Source organism: Empidonax traillii, unplaced genomic scaffold, assembly GCF_003031625.1.
Source record: "Empidonax traillii isolate 1590-97213 ecotype Southwest subspecies unplaced genomic scaffold, ASM303162v1 scaffold143:size1492093, whole genome shotgun sequence".
Classification (NCBI taxonomy): Eukaryota; Metazoa; Chordata; class Aves; order Passeriformes; family Tyrannidae; genus Empidonax; species Empidonax traillii.
This window is the reverse complement of record NW_020955336.1, coordinates 1,341,229-1,356,966: the sequence shown is the minus strand read 5'-3', so window position 1 is coordinate 1,356,966 and position 15,738 is coordinate 1,341,229. Positions and strand designations below refer to the sequence as shown.

Here is a 15,738-nt window from a genome sequence, read left to right as displayed (position 1 = left end):
ACTCCCAGCACTTTTCCCTGAACTGCTAGTTCTTCTGCAGCACAGGAAAAAATGGCTTGGACGAAGATGCTGATGCCAGCCTTGTTCTCCATAAAGAAGCTCTGCTGGAAGGCAGGAGTCATGAGCCTGAAAAAGCCAGCATAGCTCAGCACATCTCTCCAGAATTTGGATGCTCTCCCTCACTCCCCCTGTGGTCTCCTCTGCTGTTTCCCCTGGGGCATGGCAAGGTGAGTGGATGAGGTTCACCCCCCTCCTCCTCCCCCCCAGAGGCTCCTGGACTCCAGCAGACTGTTTTTGGTTATCTGCAGATTTTATGAGCATTTCCAAAGGTAGGGGAAGGCTGCCTTCCACCATGGGTGGTCCTTCTTCAGGCACCATTATGGTCTGAAATCTTGGTATAGAAAGAAGGGAGAAATGAACAGGAGGGGAGGGGAGGTGCTTACAGTAGTTTGGGGATTTCTGTACTATCCAGGCAGGTGAAGTTGTTATGATCCATCCTGCAAGCAGTGCAGCCCAGGAGGAATCTGAGATGGAGCCAAAGACCAGCGAGAAGGGGACTTCTGCAAGAGAGGAGTGAGTGGAGGGAGAGGCAGAAAGGGGAGCACACCGGTGTTCCCAACCTGGAGCACCCAAAGGGAAGGGCAGGAGGCTATTGTGCAGCTCCTTGCACTCACAGCAGGTACCTACCTCCATACAATCTAACTGCAAAAGGACTGGAAAGATGCTCGGTGAAGGATCTTGGCCCAGGCTAAAACCTTTTTGAGCAAACATCCCCCAATTAGTGGTAAATGTGGGCTGGCCAGCTGCCTGTCTCCCTTAGGTCCATACTCCAAGGAGCCACAGGAACTCATCTGCCCTTGGGTTCAGCAGACATGTTAAGTTTAACCAGCTTATAAAGGCCAGGAAGTGCCCTAAACGACTTTGCCTGTGCAGGAAAGTGTCTGCCTGCTGTGCAACCCCAGCTCCCGTGCTCATGCTCCAACAGCAGTGCTCTCAGCCCAGGGGCCAGAAGGGCACAGGGTGCTGAGTGGAAACCCATCCAGCACCCAAGCCCTGTGCCCCAACCTGGGCCAGGCAAGCAGGCTCTGCCTCCCTGATTCTCCCAGGCAGTGCATCAATCTGCTTGCAGGGAGCTCCTTATCCAGCCCCTCTGCAGCTGGGAAGAGGCACCAGGAATTGGCTGCATCACACATGAAAGCCGTGTCTCCCCCTTCAGTTCCCCCCATCTGCAGCCTGGCTCAGACTGGTACCAGCCTTAACAGGAACTCCTGGGGAGAGCATAAGGTTACAGTGTGAACCTGCATTTTGCAATAGTGCTGTGGATAATGTCTTTTCTGAGGGTTTATCCTGAAATACTTTACTTGTCCTTGCAGATGTTTCATCTTCTCTGATGTTGGAAAGCCCTTGGGAAGACCTTGCTCTGTCCAGTGGGAGCAGAGGTACGTTGAGCAGGGGAATACCATCTCCGTGCAAAGTGGGAATAATGCACAGTGAGATGCTGATTGTGGATACAAACTTGAAGGATATAACCCCAGACTAGATGCTGACTCCTTTCAAGGTGGAAAAACATGGATACACCTCAGAAACAGTTTGCTTGCTCTTTCCAGTTGAGCAGTGGAAGTGCAGCAGCCAGGATAGGTACAATGTACTGTGTCCTGCAGCCCTTACTGCCCACAATGGGAACTGGTGCTGATTTAAGCAGGACCTTTGTTGTTGGCTTGCACAGCCAGGGCTCAGAGTTCAAGCTTTTACGATTGCAATAATGAGGTTACCTTGCCTGGACCCTGACTAATACACAGTTTGGCAAAAATGTATTGCACGCACAGATCCCTGCTCGTGCTTGTGCTTGTGCTTTTGACAGGGAAGACGCTGAAAGCAGTTAAAGGCTGAAGCCAGTTTAAGCCAGCCAGTAGCCATGTGCCCCGTTTTCCATGCCACGGGCATTCCTCGGTGGACCCGAGGGAGCCGTAGGCCAGAGGGCTCTCCCGGGGCCGCCCTAAAATAGGTGCTGGGGGAGGCTGACTGCGGCTCGCTAATGAAGTATTGACGTATCTGCAGTGTCTATTCAAAATGAGCCCGTAGTGATGGAGTTGGATGGCAGCTCTGCCCGTGCCAGTAACGGGGACGATCGCTTTTTGCGCCTTTCCAGAGCGACGTCCCCGAGGCCGGCGGGCAGGGCCCGCGGTGGGGCTCCTACCCCAGGGTGCTGCGGAGAGCGGGGACACGTTCTGCCAGGCACATGCGGTCCCGAGCGAGCCCCTCCCCAGCCCGGTGTCACGGCTGCCCGGGCTTTGAAGGGGTACCCGGGCTGGGCTGTGCTGGGGGGCGGCCGGTCAGAGGCACCGCTCCTCCTCTCCGCAGCTCTGCCACGGTGGGAGGACGGGCAGGGTGCGGAGGATGCCCCGTGCCCGCCTAGCTAGCCGGGCTGGCGGCGGCGCCTCCCCCGAGCGGCGGCCCCCGCCCCCCCGCCTCAGCGCCTTAAATGCCTCGGCCGCGGCGGCAACAAAGGCGGGCGGCGGCGGTGAGTGAGGGACCGGCCGAGGGCCGGCGGGGCCGGGCTGGCGGTGAGGGGCAGCGGCTCGGCGGGGAGTGAGGCACTGCCTGAGGGGCAGGCGTGGTCGCAGGTGCCGTGGGAGGGCGGGAAGGGCCGCGCCCAGCCCGGCCCCGTCGCCCTCAGGGGTTTCCACTTCGGCGTGAGGCGGACCCGCGGGTGTGGGTGGGCTCCGGGGAGCGGCGCGGCGCGGGGCGGGCGAGCGCCAGCTCGTAACTTTATTAATTCTTATTATCATTTATCACTATAACCCCATCAATATAAACTTGGAAGCGGCAGACGCGGGTGGCCGTGGCTGCCCTGGCTCCCCGTCCCCCCTGCCCCGGCTTCTCTCCCCGCTTGGCGGGGCTTTGCCAGCACAAAACTCGGTGGTGGGCGCGGAGCCCGCGCGGTTCCGCCACTGAGGGAGAGAGGATGGGCGGGGGATGAGGCAGATCGCGGCCCCTGCCTTTCCTTCGGCTTGTGCTTACCCTCGCCTAAATTTTGGCAGATCTTTGCTGGCCTGGGTCAGCCCGCACGGACCCGCGAGTTGTAGCAGGGGATACGCGCTCTGAGTAATTTTAGAAGTAGCTGCATTCGTTTGTAATAGCGCACAGCAGGTCAGGCTGCAGAGAGACTGAATAATATGTAGTGTGTCTTCTGTGCTACCGTGCTCTAGGCTTTTCTTTCAGGGCAAATCTTTGTTGCTGTGTTTATGAGCCCCCAGTAAATCAGGGCGGTGGAAGGGGAGCAGGGGCTGAAGGAGTGGGAACTGCTGCTGCTCTTTGCTGTTTCCACATCCGCTTGCTGCAACTGGTTCTAATCACCGACAGTGTCAAAACAAATATCTGAGAGGGGAAAGGTGCCGTCGTGGGGCAGCTGGATCTAGCAGGAGATTTTCCTGGCTGTGAGGGAGTGAGAAACCAGAGCTGCCTATTAATATGTGAGGAATGAATCTAACTTGCTATGTGCGACTCCTCCTTTAGTGACACGTTCACAAGACTCCACTTGCCCCAAGGCTGGTAGTTAACCTAACGGGATTTTATAACCCTCCTCACACAAAGGATTGTGGAATCATTTTTCTGAGCTAGGAGAACCTTAAATATATTGGAGAGCAGTGATTCAAGCCTACATCATCCTTCTGCTTTCAGAGAGGAGTCTGTAGATGGAGACCCCAGCAGAATGGGGCAGGTGTACCTGAGGTATGTTACTGAGGGGCAAAGGGACAGCTTTCTGGCCTTGGCTTTTGCTGCTAAACCTGGTTATTGTATTGACCTTTGCTGTTCATCTTGGAGAGTTGCCTTCATCTGCTGGGATCCAGGACAAGGTAACAAACACACATCCCTTGTGCTTTGTTACTGTGTCAGGGAAGATTTAGGTGAAGCTATAGAGAGGTGAGGAGTTCATATAGATAGGAGTGATGCTAAATGTTCCTCGGGAGGAAGAATATTACCAGGAAAAATCTTCCCCAGAAGGCCCCTGGGACAGAGGCCAAGAGTGTCTAATGAGGCAAACTTTTCTTATTAGCTGCACTTCTTGATGTTGGAGGGTGAGGGCATGAGGGGTTGCAGCCAGCAGACCTGGGCACCTCTGAGGACAGACAGCCCGTTTCCCGGGCTCCTTTGTTCCGGGCAGCTGCTCTCCTTGCTTTGCCTAAGCTGCTGCTCTGGAGGTGATCCAGGTGCTGAGTCCAGGTAAATCATCTGTTTCCTTCTGGTTTAGCAAATGAGTTGTTTTGGTGATGGTGCTGCAGAGACAAGCAGCTCTGCAGTGCTGAGGTATGTGCTGGGGAACCTTGGGCACAGCTGCTGTCAGTGCTGGGGACAGGACAGCTATGCAGGGCTGCAGCTTGGCTCCACATAAATGTCTACTGGCTTCCTTTCCTTCATTTAGTGCTTGCTTCCCTTAGGTAAGCAAAATACTGTGGAATGGGCTCTGCTTTGTGGGCTTTAAAGGAACATTGTGGATCCCCTGACAAAAATGTGTTCCTCTGGCAAAAGAGGTGGCTGGCCTGAAAATGGAGATAGACACTCGGTGCAGTGAGGTGGCACATAATCACTGGAGCTGCAGTGCTCAGCTGGGTGTGTACGTGTCTCCTGCTGGCAGCAAATGTGAGGTCAGGTTCAGAAAACAGGAGAAATATGTGATCATCTCTGCCTAATTCCTTGACACAAAGGTGTTGATGAGTCTTTCATGAGCAGGTTGCTTGCTTTGCTTGCTACTGTTTGTTTGCAAATACTCTAACTTGGTTAAAACCAAGCAGTGGAAATGAAGGTGTGTCATTGTTCACAGAGACCTAGTTTTCCAGGGACAAAATAGGCAAGTACTTAAACCTTGGTTTGCAGTGACTGCTGGCAGAGTCATCTCCTGCAGGAGCTGGAAATGCGTGGGAGGAATTAGAGGTGCCAGTATGAGGTGGACAGGGGTGGTCTAATGAAGGGCAAAGCAGATGCAGCTTGTAATGTATTGTATCTTAACTCTGTCCTTGAGACAGTGGTGCAGGAGAAACTGCTGCAGAAGCAGATTACTGTATATTCAGAGGCTTATGTCCCTGCTGGCCTCTGTTGGAAGACACAGGGACACTGAAGGGCAGCCCCTGTGCTGGAGGGAGTGTGTCCATGGCACTGCCCATACAGGCACCTTTAACCACAGGCCCTTGGCAGAACATATCTCACCCAGCTCCTGTCTTGCTCCAGGCTGTAAGAACTGCAGGATGATAATGGGTGCTGGCCCAAATCCGTGTTGGGTTGCCCTGCCCTTTGCTCACAGGCTGACTGACATGGAGGACGTATTCGAACTCAAGTTCTTTGATGTCCAGTGCTCCTCCTGATCCCCTTGATCTGTTGAATTGGCAGTTTCGGGAAGGGCAGGAATGATGCCACAGAGTTATGGTCCTCCTCCCTTTCCACAGGAGAGGCTCAGTGGTGCACACAGCTCTTGGTGAAAATGTCATTTTCCCGTTCTCTACTCAACACTCATAAATATCCCAGTAAAAGATCGGACAGAATTGTCTTGATGATCTTCTGAAAAGTGCATGGATCTTTTCCATAGCCCTCAGATTTTGGTAGAGTGATGTAAATCACAATTCTGCACAGGATTAGCAATCAAAGAGCATTATGAATCAATCTGATACTTTGTCGTAACCATAGCCCCTCTTAGATTGCTGACCTACATATTCCAGCTTTCACTTTAACTGCTTCACCAGGAATGGCCTTTGTTTCTGAGTTTAGGGTGGCCCAGTTGCTGGAGATCTTTATGTTTGAAGAACATTTTCATTGAGATTATGTAGGGATTTACTAAAACTCCTGGTGACTTCAGATGTGCTTGAAGTCTGTGCTGCTTGACTGTCAATGAAGTGTGAAATATAAGTGGTTCCTTTGAATGTTCTTTTAATTATAATTGTGCTGATGAAAAACGTAGAAGATGAAATAAAATGCTTTCAGTATAAAATGCTCTTAGATGTCTATCCAGCAGAGATCATTGTTATCAGATCCTCTAATCACTTGTGTGATTAAAAACCTTGGAAAAACTTATATATTTGAGCCAGTTTCTTATAAGTAAGAAAGAAGTTTTATTGTCTTTCTGAAGTATGTTCTGCAAGCTCAGTCTTTAGTGAGATGTAAACCCAAAGCTTCTTCTGTAAAAACCCTCTCTGTGGTCACTGATGATATTGATGTTAATGCACATCTGCTTGTTCCACTCACAGATGAGTTCTTCTACTGGTTCCAGAGTGAGGAGGTGAACGATGATAAAAAGGAGAGTCCAGAACTGGGTCTGCAAACAGTGACTCGGTTGTTTTAAGGCAGCAGTTAAACCCGTTCCTAGCTGTCATTATGATTTCAGCTCTGCGGAATAGATCCCTTGGTTTGAAGAATGCTGGGAAGCAACATTCTGGTGTGCTTGTGCTTCCCAGCATGTACCAGTAGACTGCACATGGGCCAGGAGCTTGTCTGTGAAACCAGAAGAGAGGAAATCTGTCCTCTGGCTTTGTCTCAGCAGGTTCCAAGTGCTGCCTCTACCTAGCTTGGGTTTGCTGGTCCCTCTGCAGTAGTTGGAGGCTGTCTGAGGTGCTTGGCTTGAGGTGTCTCTGAACTGACAGCTCTGCCAGCAAGTTATCAGATGTTCTTAAATACTTGCTCATGGTCTGTAGCTCACAAGTTACCACAGTGTCCGTTCTCAAGCAGAGGTTGTGCAGAAAGCTGCAACACAGCATTTGGCTGTTTCTTTTTCTGTAGTAGCTGAAGAAAGGTTTGTTTGCGAGACCTTTATTTAAAATGGAAACACTACACAGAACATCCCCCCTTTCACCAACAGGATGCTGAAGTGCAGGGAGGTCTTTGCTTTTGTGTGTTGTCTCCGGTGCCCCAGACTCCTTTGCCTGGGAATGGTGCATCGGTACAGGCAGAGGAGAGCTCTGAGCCAGACTGTGCTCCTGACTGTTCTTCCGTGCTCCTGATGTGTGTTCCCACCAGGAACTGGCAGCTGCTGCAAATGAACTGAGGGAAGCTGGTGCTGGTGCGTGCCTCGGTGCTGCCAGAGGAAGTGGAGAGCCCAAACCATCCAGCACAGGATGCCAATCTGGCTGGCTGTGTTTTGCACACTGAGCTGTTCAGCAGCTCCCGTGGCACTGGCAGGAGTGTTTGTCACACAGCCCAGGCTTATGCCTGGGACTCCTGGGGGTGAGGGAAACAAGCTAGTGCTCCCCTCATCAGTATTGCATCCATCCTCTTAGGGTGGCTGCAACAGTTTGGATTTTCAGCTGTAGAATTTTGCAGAAAAATAGAGGTTGTTGACAGGAGGGATTAACTTATTAATATGCATTATGACTTACCTTTGTCTTTGTGGTACAGCACTTGCTGATTAGGCAATCAAAGGTGTTCCAATCCAATGATTTCGTTCACTGGATTTTCTGCAAAGAACCTGCATGTGCCAGCAGAGTCCTGAGTCTGTGGGGAGAGTGTGGTGATGCCCACTGGGATGGGATGACAATAAAAATTGCCATGGCAGTCATGCAGCAGTGATAGCTGCTTTCTAAAGTGGATCTCCTGGGGACTAAAAGAAATCTGTAGTCCTGGTTTCCTTGTGCTCATCTCAAGGACCTGCTTTTTACCTTGGAATAACATTTAATGGGCAGCACCAGAGAAATTACTTTTTTTTTTTTTCCCTACCCCTACATTTGTTTGTAAAGCAGAATTCTCAGGAAAGTCTGCGAGCTCTGTGCCTTCTGAACACAATGGCTGAGGCACAGAGCACCTCGAAAGCAATTAGTTTGCATTTTAAATAAATAAATAAATAAGAATCTCTGATTGCTCAGAGAAGGTGCCTTCACGCTGAGTTGCATTGCCTAGCAAGACTGAAAATTTGAGGATAATCCCTTGTTACATAAGTTGGGTTGTTAATGTTTATTTGTTTGGTTTTAGGGATTTCTTGTCATTCCCCAAAGGTTTAGTTCTGCAGAACTACATACATACATACATACATAACATAACTTTAGTGCAGAGGTAGAGAATAACTGTGTAAATTCTTGGTTATCCCGCTGACCTGACTGTAATCCTGCATCCTTTGTGCTTGCAAGGGATCTTAAAGAAATTAGAATTTTAAATGTACAAGATTGTAATAGCTAATCTCACTGTTGCTTGTGTGAGACCCCACATGCAGTGCTGCTTCCAGCTCTGGGGTCTCCAGTGCGGGAAGGACATGGACCTGTTGAAGCAAATCTGGAGGAGGCCCCCCAGAATGATTAGAGGGATGGAGCAGCTCTGCTATGAGGAAAGGCTGAGAGAATTGGGATTGATCAGCCTGGAGAAGGGAAGCATTTGGGCTGACCTTTCTTGCAGCCTGCAAGAAAGGTGGAGAGGGGCTTTTTTTTTTTTTTTTTTTACAAGAGCCTTTGCACCTTTCTGAGCAAAAGGCATCATGCAAGGGATCTCCAACAAACGCTGCAGGGGCAGGTTTTAGTGGAACACAGGTGGGATTCAGGTTGAAGGAAGCGGGAGCATAGATGAAATAGACCCCTGGTGTGTTTTAATTGGAGGCAGAGGGATTACCAAAGGCAAAAATGGGATTGATAGAAATAAGTGTTGCTTTTGCCTGTGATATGAAAGGGTATTTTATGAGCTGTGGGAGTGCCCAGCTGGAGAGCAAAGAACAGCAGTGCTGGAAGGCCACTTTAATTCAGGAATGCCTTGTGTGATGGGTTAGTCAGGCTTTCTGCTCGTCCTACAAAGTGAGGGATCACTGGCATTTTCAGGCTCCTTGAATTTAATTTAACCTGTGATTAAAGAACAGCCGTCTTGAATCCTGCAGAGTGAGCAGCTCTCCTCTGGATGGAGGAGTCTGAAAAGGTGCTGTAGATTTGGCACTGAGCAGTGGCTCCATGTGATGTGGGCATGAACCATGGCCTACTTTAACAGAGGGGTCTGAAAAGTGCAGAGAGGAGGGAGAAAATTAGATCCTAATTTTCTTTGGATCTATGTGCTGGCTTTCAGAGCAGTCACTAATTCTGTCTTCTATTTTATTCTTTTATAATGGCGTGGGTGTTGACTGGGAATTATTTTAGGCCCTGTGGATGTGGCTCAGCAATTTCAAATGTGGTTAAACGTGTGTTTTTAAAAACCAGCGGAAAGTCCTTCAAATCTGCATCTGGGGTAAAAATCAATTTAATTTTTCAGTGTGTCGTAGCTCACCTTTGCTTTCTCACTTTCAGTTTTGGAAACTTCTTATCATTTTGTAAATCACTTTGCAAAATACCCATGTCTTTCAGTTGAACTAAGGTTGAGAAGTTTTCCTAGTTATTAGGGGAGTGCAGTTGGGTAACTATTTTATTAAATATTCATGGATGGATTGTTTAATTAGACAGAGGATCATATACTTGCAATCTAAGGAGAAAAATTCAGAAGGCTTAATTAAAGATTAGTTGTAAAATTTGATGTCGGAAATGATGTTAAGTTTCAGTGTGGACACTTAATTAAAATCAGTTTAGTTCATGCTGGAAGTGAATAGGAATGAAGGAAATTTAAGCTTACCATAGCTACAGATGTGGGGGTGTACCAAGGTCATTAATGCATGTTAACTCATACTTTTAAAATTAATTCCTGACATTAATTTGGCTTGATTCTTCCCATCTGTCTCCATGCAGACAACACTCTGGAAGCCTCACATTTTTGAGGTATTGCAGAAATGACTTCTCCCCACTATTCCTTTGCAGCATCTGAGCTGAGATTTTTCACTGGGTGAGGACAGCAAGTCAAGCCCTGCAGGTGATGTTTGAAACGCTTAATTTTCCCCCTAATCGTTGCCTGGCTGGTGCGTGCGTTTCACATCTGTGCAGTGCCCTCAGGCGTGACCGTCATGGCCTGCCTGCTGCAGCAGGGCTGAGCAGTGGGGTGGCTGCCTGGGAGCCTGCAGGGCAGGAAAGGGCTCTGCCCCAGCCCCTTCTGCTCACGGCTTAGCTCTGCTTCAGCAGGGTTTAGGCTGAGCCTCAGCCCTCCCCATCTGTCAGAACCCTCATCGGGCAGTGCTTGGCCTGCTCAGCACCTCGTCTGCGTCTGACTGGCGGCTGAGCTGATGAAACCAGTCACTGCTGTAAGGAGATCTCAGATCCTTCTTCCCAGCTCCTACCCATGTGGATATCCCCTGGATGCCATAACTCCCTGATCTGAAGGAAAACGAACCTGGGGTGTGACTGAACACGGCACAGGGTTTGCAGTAGGTGGAGGGAGCAGCTGTGACCATGTTGCCAGCCCCCGTGTCCCCCAGTCATGCAGCCCCAGCATGTGCTGTTCTGGGCCAGCTGGTGCTGGGGACTTTGGGGTGATGGTGGTAACGACTTTTGGAGAGCCTGAGCCACCATGGCTGTCCTAAGGCCACCTGCCAAGGCTTTGGTAAGCACAGGCTGTGCTGGTGGGCAGGTTTCTGTCGCTGGCTTTGCCCACTGCTGGCTGTTTTTCTGAAGTGAAAACACTCAGGCTGGGAGTGAAGGTTATCATGTCCTGCTTCTCCCCACCTGAGGTTGCCCCACAGGCTATTGCATGTTTTAATGCTGTGTGTCACAATCTTGAAGTTGTTTTAAAGCATTTTCTTCAGCTAAATTCCTGGCTAGACATATGCTCCAAGAAACCTGCTCTTCCCTCCAGTATTGCTCCTTCTAGCCCATTTCAGTTCTTGGCAGATTCCTAAACTGCCATCTCCTAGAGAACTTTGGGTCTCCCTGGTCGCTGAGCATCTCTTAGCCCTCCCACATCCTTGGCTTGCTTTCTTTTATGTTTCATGAAAACAAACTGCAGGAGAAAAAAAAAAAAAGGAAGCCACAAACCAACCAAAAAACCCAAACCCCTCTTCAAATGTCCAGATCCATTCTGCCTCTTCTCTGTAGTTGCACTTATTGTCTTTCTGAAAACTGAACTTTGCTGTTGGTGTTATCAGTAATTCTAACGAAATTTTTTTATAGCTGTTACCAGGAGCCTATGTGTAATGGTTCAGAGCAGATAAGTTGCAAAAACTACCCCCTTAAATAAAGCCTGTGGAGAAGCTACTTTGGTGTTACTCACTGGAAAAATGAGCAATTCTTCGACTCTGTTTTGGGGAGCAGGATCAGGGAAGTTGAATTCATCTCAAGCAAGATGGATTTGAAATGAAAATATTGGTCTTTGTAGGATCTTGTCTGAGGAAAGCAGTGAGAAACTTCTGCTTATTTGGTAGTTGTGGAAAAAGATCCTGGTGGGACAATACCTAGATAAGACTGCTACTGAGTGAGAGATTGGATTAGCCATAATTTGCACAGGTCATTTTCCTTCCTGCCACTGCTTTCCCTCCCCTGCCATGGTGTACTGCACTGCATTAGGGTCCTTGGATGGTTCATGCTGGCATTAATTTGAGTTATGGACATATTGGGACCTCTTCCTAAGCTGTGTGTGCTTGGGTTCCCTGCTGAGAGCAGAAACCTGAGCTGCTGGACTCGAGGTGAAACATATGCCAGGCCATGCACATACACTGGAAACTTGCCCAAGGCAGGATAATTATGGGAGGCAGCTTTTTTCGAGCGGACTGTGTGCTCTCACTTGCTAAACAGTCTTGTGATTAATGTCTTATTTAAGAGGATTTTAGGACACGTGCTGCAGTTGCACTGAGTTTCTTTTAGAAGTAGGGGAGAGGTTAGAAATATAAAGTCTGTAAAGGCTCTTTTGTGTTTCCAGCAAGGGTCATCAGTTAAATGCAGTGCATCACTGCTCTGCTGTGCTAGGGTAGGCAGTGGTTTTTGCTATGGATGGTCCAGTGGGAGAGGGATCCTCAAGAGGGTCTTTGCAGGTGTGTTTGTACAGGTTGCATTGCTCAGAACTCCTTAGGGACCCATAGACCCAGCACTAAAGGTGAGTTCTTCTGCCCTGATCTCAATAGTACCAGCTCTCCCTGACCCTGGCTCCTGGCTTTAGACTCTGGGAAGTTCTGCAGACAGCAGGTGTTCACCAGCAGATTTTGCCTTCAAAATAAGGCTCTGTGAGCTGTTTTACTCAAGCCCAAGTTATTTTAGAGGTGTTGGCAGCTCGCTTGTTGATCTTACCCGGGATACCCTTGCCTGTGGTGTGGGCACAGCAGTATCTGCATGCTCTAGTGTTTCTGTGTCACTGCTTATTTGCTGTGTGGTCCTGGCTGGTGGTTGTAGTCCCCTGTCCAGTGACTTCTGATCAGTCTGATGTAGCTGTCTAACATCTTGATTTCTTTCCTAGGCGAGAGAATTCGATTAAAAGGGACATGAGAGCATGAAGAATTGCACGGATGTGCTCCCCGTGGTGGTACCTCCTGCAGATCTTACCTGGCAACCTGCTGCTGCCTGGAAGGGAATGACAAGGAACTGCTGTGGGCGGCAAAGGAACCTGAAGATGAAGGTGAATGACCATGGCTCTTCTTTTTCTTTTCAGTGCCCCTTTTTCATTTCCACATGCCTGCAGCAGGAGCAGGAATGCTGTTGGCATGGCAAGGCTGTGCACATTCAGAGGCACCGCTGTTGGCACTGGGCCTGTCTCGTCTTGCTTGCAGAGTTTGGAGGGTGGTAAAGAAAACGAGAAGGGTTCTCTGCTATTCCCTTTGCAGCTATCCTATATTTCTCTTTTAAAGCAAAATAAAACATTTGTTCTGCTTCTTGTGGGAGCCCTTGTAGAAGCTGACACGTATTGGGAGTGTGCCAGAGATTCGTGTCTGAGATCCAGTATTTATTGTGCCTTGCGTAAAATGAATATAAGATGTGTGTTGGGGCTCATTTTGGTAAGGGCTTTCCATAGAAACCCTCTGGGGATATTGCCTGTGGTTCTGGGTTGGAGTAATTAGCTGCCTACTTTCAGACCTCCTCTGAACATGTCTGAAGTGCTTTTGGTGGTGGTGCCACTACTCTGCCTGTTTGTCACCCTTCCCCGCTGGCATCCTGCCCCTTATCGTAGCACTGCAAGGCTTGGGAGCTGCCCTCAGGAATAAGCTAGCCCAAAAGGCTGGGTCATGTGAGCCATTGCAGTGACTGAGGAAGGCGCTCATGCACCTTTCCTCTCATGCACGGGAAAGATCACTTGGTAGGGACCATTTTTAGAGGCAACTACAAATGTAAGTGTTGGGTTTATACCTGTTTTCATGTGTGAAGATGGTTTGGGAGGACCTTGTTGTCTAGCTGCTTCTCTGAATCCTTAAATTGCTGGCATGAGGAGTGCCAGCTGTTGCTCCCCACTTCCTCTTCTGCTGGAAATATGCTAATCTCCTCTCCTCTGCTTAAAACCTGAATTTTTAATATGGAAAATGCACCACCCTTTCTTCCTTTCTGGCTGAGGAACACTTGTCCCTCCCAGTGTTTTGTTACCTTTAGCATTGCAAACGGAAACGCTTGGGCAGGGCTGGTGGAGCTCCAGCAGCCTACCTGCCTGGAGGCTGCTGGATTTCCATCCCCATAGAGGGCAGAGAGCAGCCCAAATTTGCACAGAGATCAAGACAGAGTTGTGTGGAGCCTGGGGAGCACTGGCAGGAGTGGGAACACACTGCGGGAGGTGGGTGAGTGGAAAAGACAAAGTGTGGCACGTTGTCTTGGACATCTTGGGCAGTTGCTCTTTGCATGGGGAAAAGAAAACTAAGCTGGAGACAACTTGATTTCTAGTTAGGTAGAATTTGGTTGTAGAAGAGAGGTTTAAAGAAGCAGGTCAGCCATGGAGCTCAGCCCCTGCAAAACTTCTCGGTTTTTGTTGTTCTTGGGAGACAAGGGGAGGTTTTTTTAGTTCTGTTTTTCTTCCTTGTTCCTCTGAAATCCAAAACCAAGCTAACCTTTCAAGCTCAGATTCACTTTTAGTGCAGAGATATTCCTCCTCTTAATGTGTGTTGGTAACACTGAAGAGTCACCTTCCATTTGTGCCAGAATTAAATCTTTAGCCCCTTTCAAAACACTCACAAGTCTTCCTCTTGAACAGCAAACCCAGCTCCCTGTTACTAAGTGCAGTTTTGGACTAGGCAGCCTGGTTAGGCCTGGCTTGCTAAATATGCCAAGGCTGCTGGGGGAGTTGGATATTTGAAAACCAGCAAAGTGATGTATTTGGTCTGTAGTATCTGTACCTCTCTGTCTGCCTAACCCTCTTACCAGCAGTTACACTGTTACATGATAATAACTTAAATGGAAAAGGGACTTTTCTCTTTCCTCCGTTGGGTACATCTGAAATAGGGAAGTAAAACCAGAAATTGGCCCGGCCCTCCCTTCACGATCCAGTGCTCCCTGTGGCTGTGTGGGAGCCTCTGACCCTCTCCCCCTTTAGAAAGGAGCAGAGCCTGCCTGTAGGAAAAGAGGATATTATGTGTTGGGTGTAGGTGGTTGATGGTGGAGGAGATGAGCTTTGGTGTGTCGAGTCCAGGTTTAGCAGTGGTTTCCCAAGGTGGGTGTCCAGACCAGCGGAGTGTGATCAGCAAAGCCTTTGATCACGTACTAAAATACAGTTTTCTTTCACAATAACAGGACGGTGCAGATGTGATCGTGTTGTGTAAGAGCAGTTAATTCTGTGTGCTCGTGCTGAAGTGCAGTGCAAACTCACCTGCTTGTTTTTGCTGCAGCTTTGTGTGTGCTGTAGAGATGTCCCCACCACTGCCAGCAGTTTGGGGCAGCTGCTCTATCAGGAGCTGGCTGTGGGGCTGTGTGGCTCTGTGGTCACTCTGCCAGCCTGTTTCTATATGGCTTCTGCTATGTTTCATGGCTTCTACTCTTTGACATGCATGAGGTCCTTGCTGTGGCAGAGGACACCCTCCTCAGACATTGCTTTGCCCTTAAAGCATTTTGTGGGACTCCTGCATTAGCTTTGAAACACTACGGTGAGTAGAGGGCATGAGCCCAGGACAGGCACTGCACACAGTGCTCAGCTTTTCCCACCAAATCAGATCCAAAAATGCACTCAAGGAAAGGCCTTCCAAGAAGAAAAGCTTGTGGAGGGTGGGAGGAGGGCTGGAGGTGGCATCTCACCGAGGCAGGAAAGCAGCTTCCTGCTACTTCCTGCATACTTTCCTGGGGGGTAAGGCCACAGAAACCAGGGAGCCCCTTGTGCAGTCCAGATGCTGGAGAGGACGTGAAGGGCCTTGGGGGGGATTTCTTAGTAGGAAGAGGAGAGTCCTGGAGATGCAGACCCACCAGGAAGGCACCTGGTTCCTCGCAGGTAGCGTGTATTTCCACCTGCAGCCCTCCCCCCTGCTCCCCACAGCGCTGTGGGTCCTTGATCTCCTAAAATAGCTCTTTCAGGTACCACTGCCGGCAGTGGCGAGCGCTGAAACCGCTGTCACTGCCGTACCGCGTGTGATCAGCGGTGCAGAGCCCGGGCCTCCATCTGCCCCGGCAGCAGCTCCTGCCCACGTCAGAGGGTTCAGGGGAGCTGGTGCCCCGAGACGAGCGTGTGGGAAATTTCTGCTCTGCTTCCCTGCTCTCACGCAAACGGTTTTTCACCTCTTTGGGTCCTAATCTGCCGAGATCTCTGAAAGAGCTCTGTTCACTCAGCTTTTAAAGAGCTCCCAAAAGGGGCATGGGAGGTTTGCTGCAAGTTTGTGAAGCGTCAATGCGTCCCCTCGTTGAGATGGCTGCAGATAATGCCATACAGAGATCCAGCTTTATGCACAACCCAAAATGAGACGAACCTGTAAACTGGGTCAGGCTTGTAATTTTTTTTAGCCTTGTACTTTGGGGGGGGGGAAAATTGCTGTTCTAGCAG

At 49.5% G+C, this 15,738-nt stretch overlaps 1 protein-coding gene across 2 annotated transcripts in view; it reads left to right on the top strand.

Annotated features, from left to right (window-relative positions):
* Window positions 1-2,428: 2,428 nt before the first annotated feature.
* Window positions 2,429-15,738, top strand: part of ST6GAL1 (ST6 beta-galactoside alpha-2,6-sialyltransferase 1) — a 37,970-nt gene continuing 24,660 nt past the window's right edge. Inside the window, exons 1-2 of one of the 2 annotated variants that reach the window (XM_027884363.1) lie at window positions 2,429-2,521; window positions 12,256-12,414. The gene's annotated coding sequence lies outside the window, so the exon portion shown is untranslated. Of the gene's footprint in view, window positions 2,565-12,255; window positions 12,415-15,738 lie in introns of both variants that reach the window. The other variant, XM_027884361.1, reaches the window with a different exon arrangement.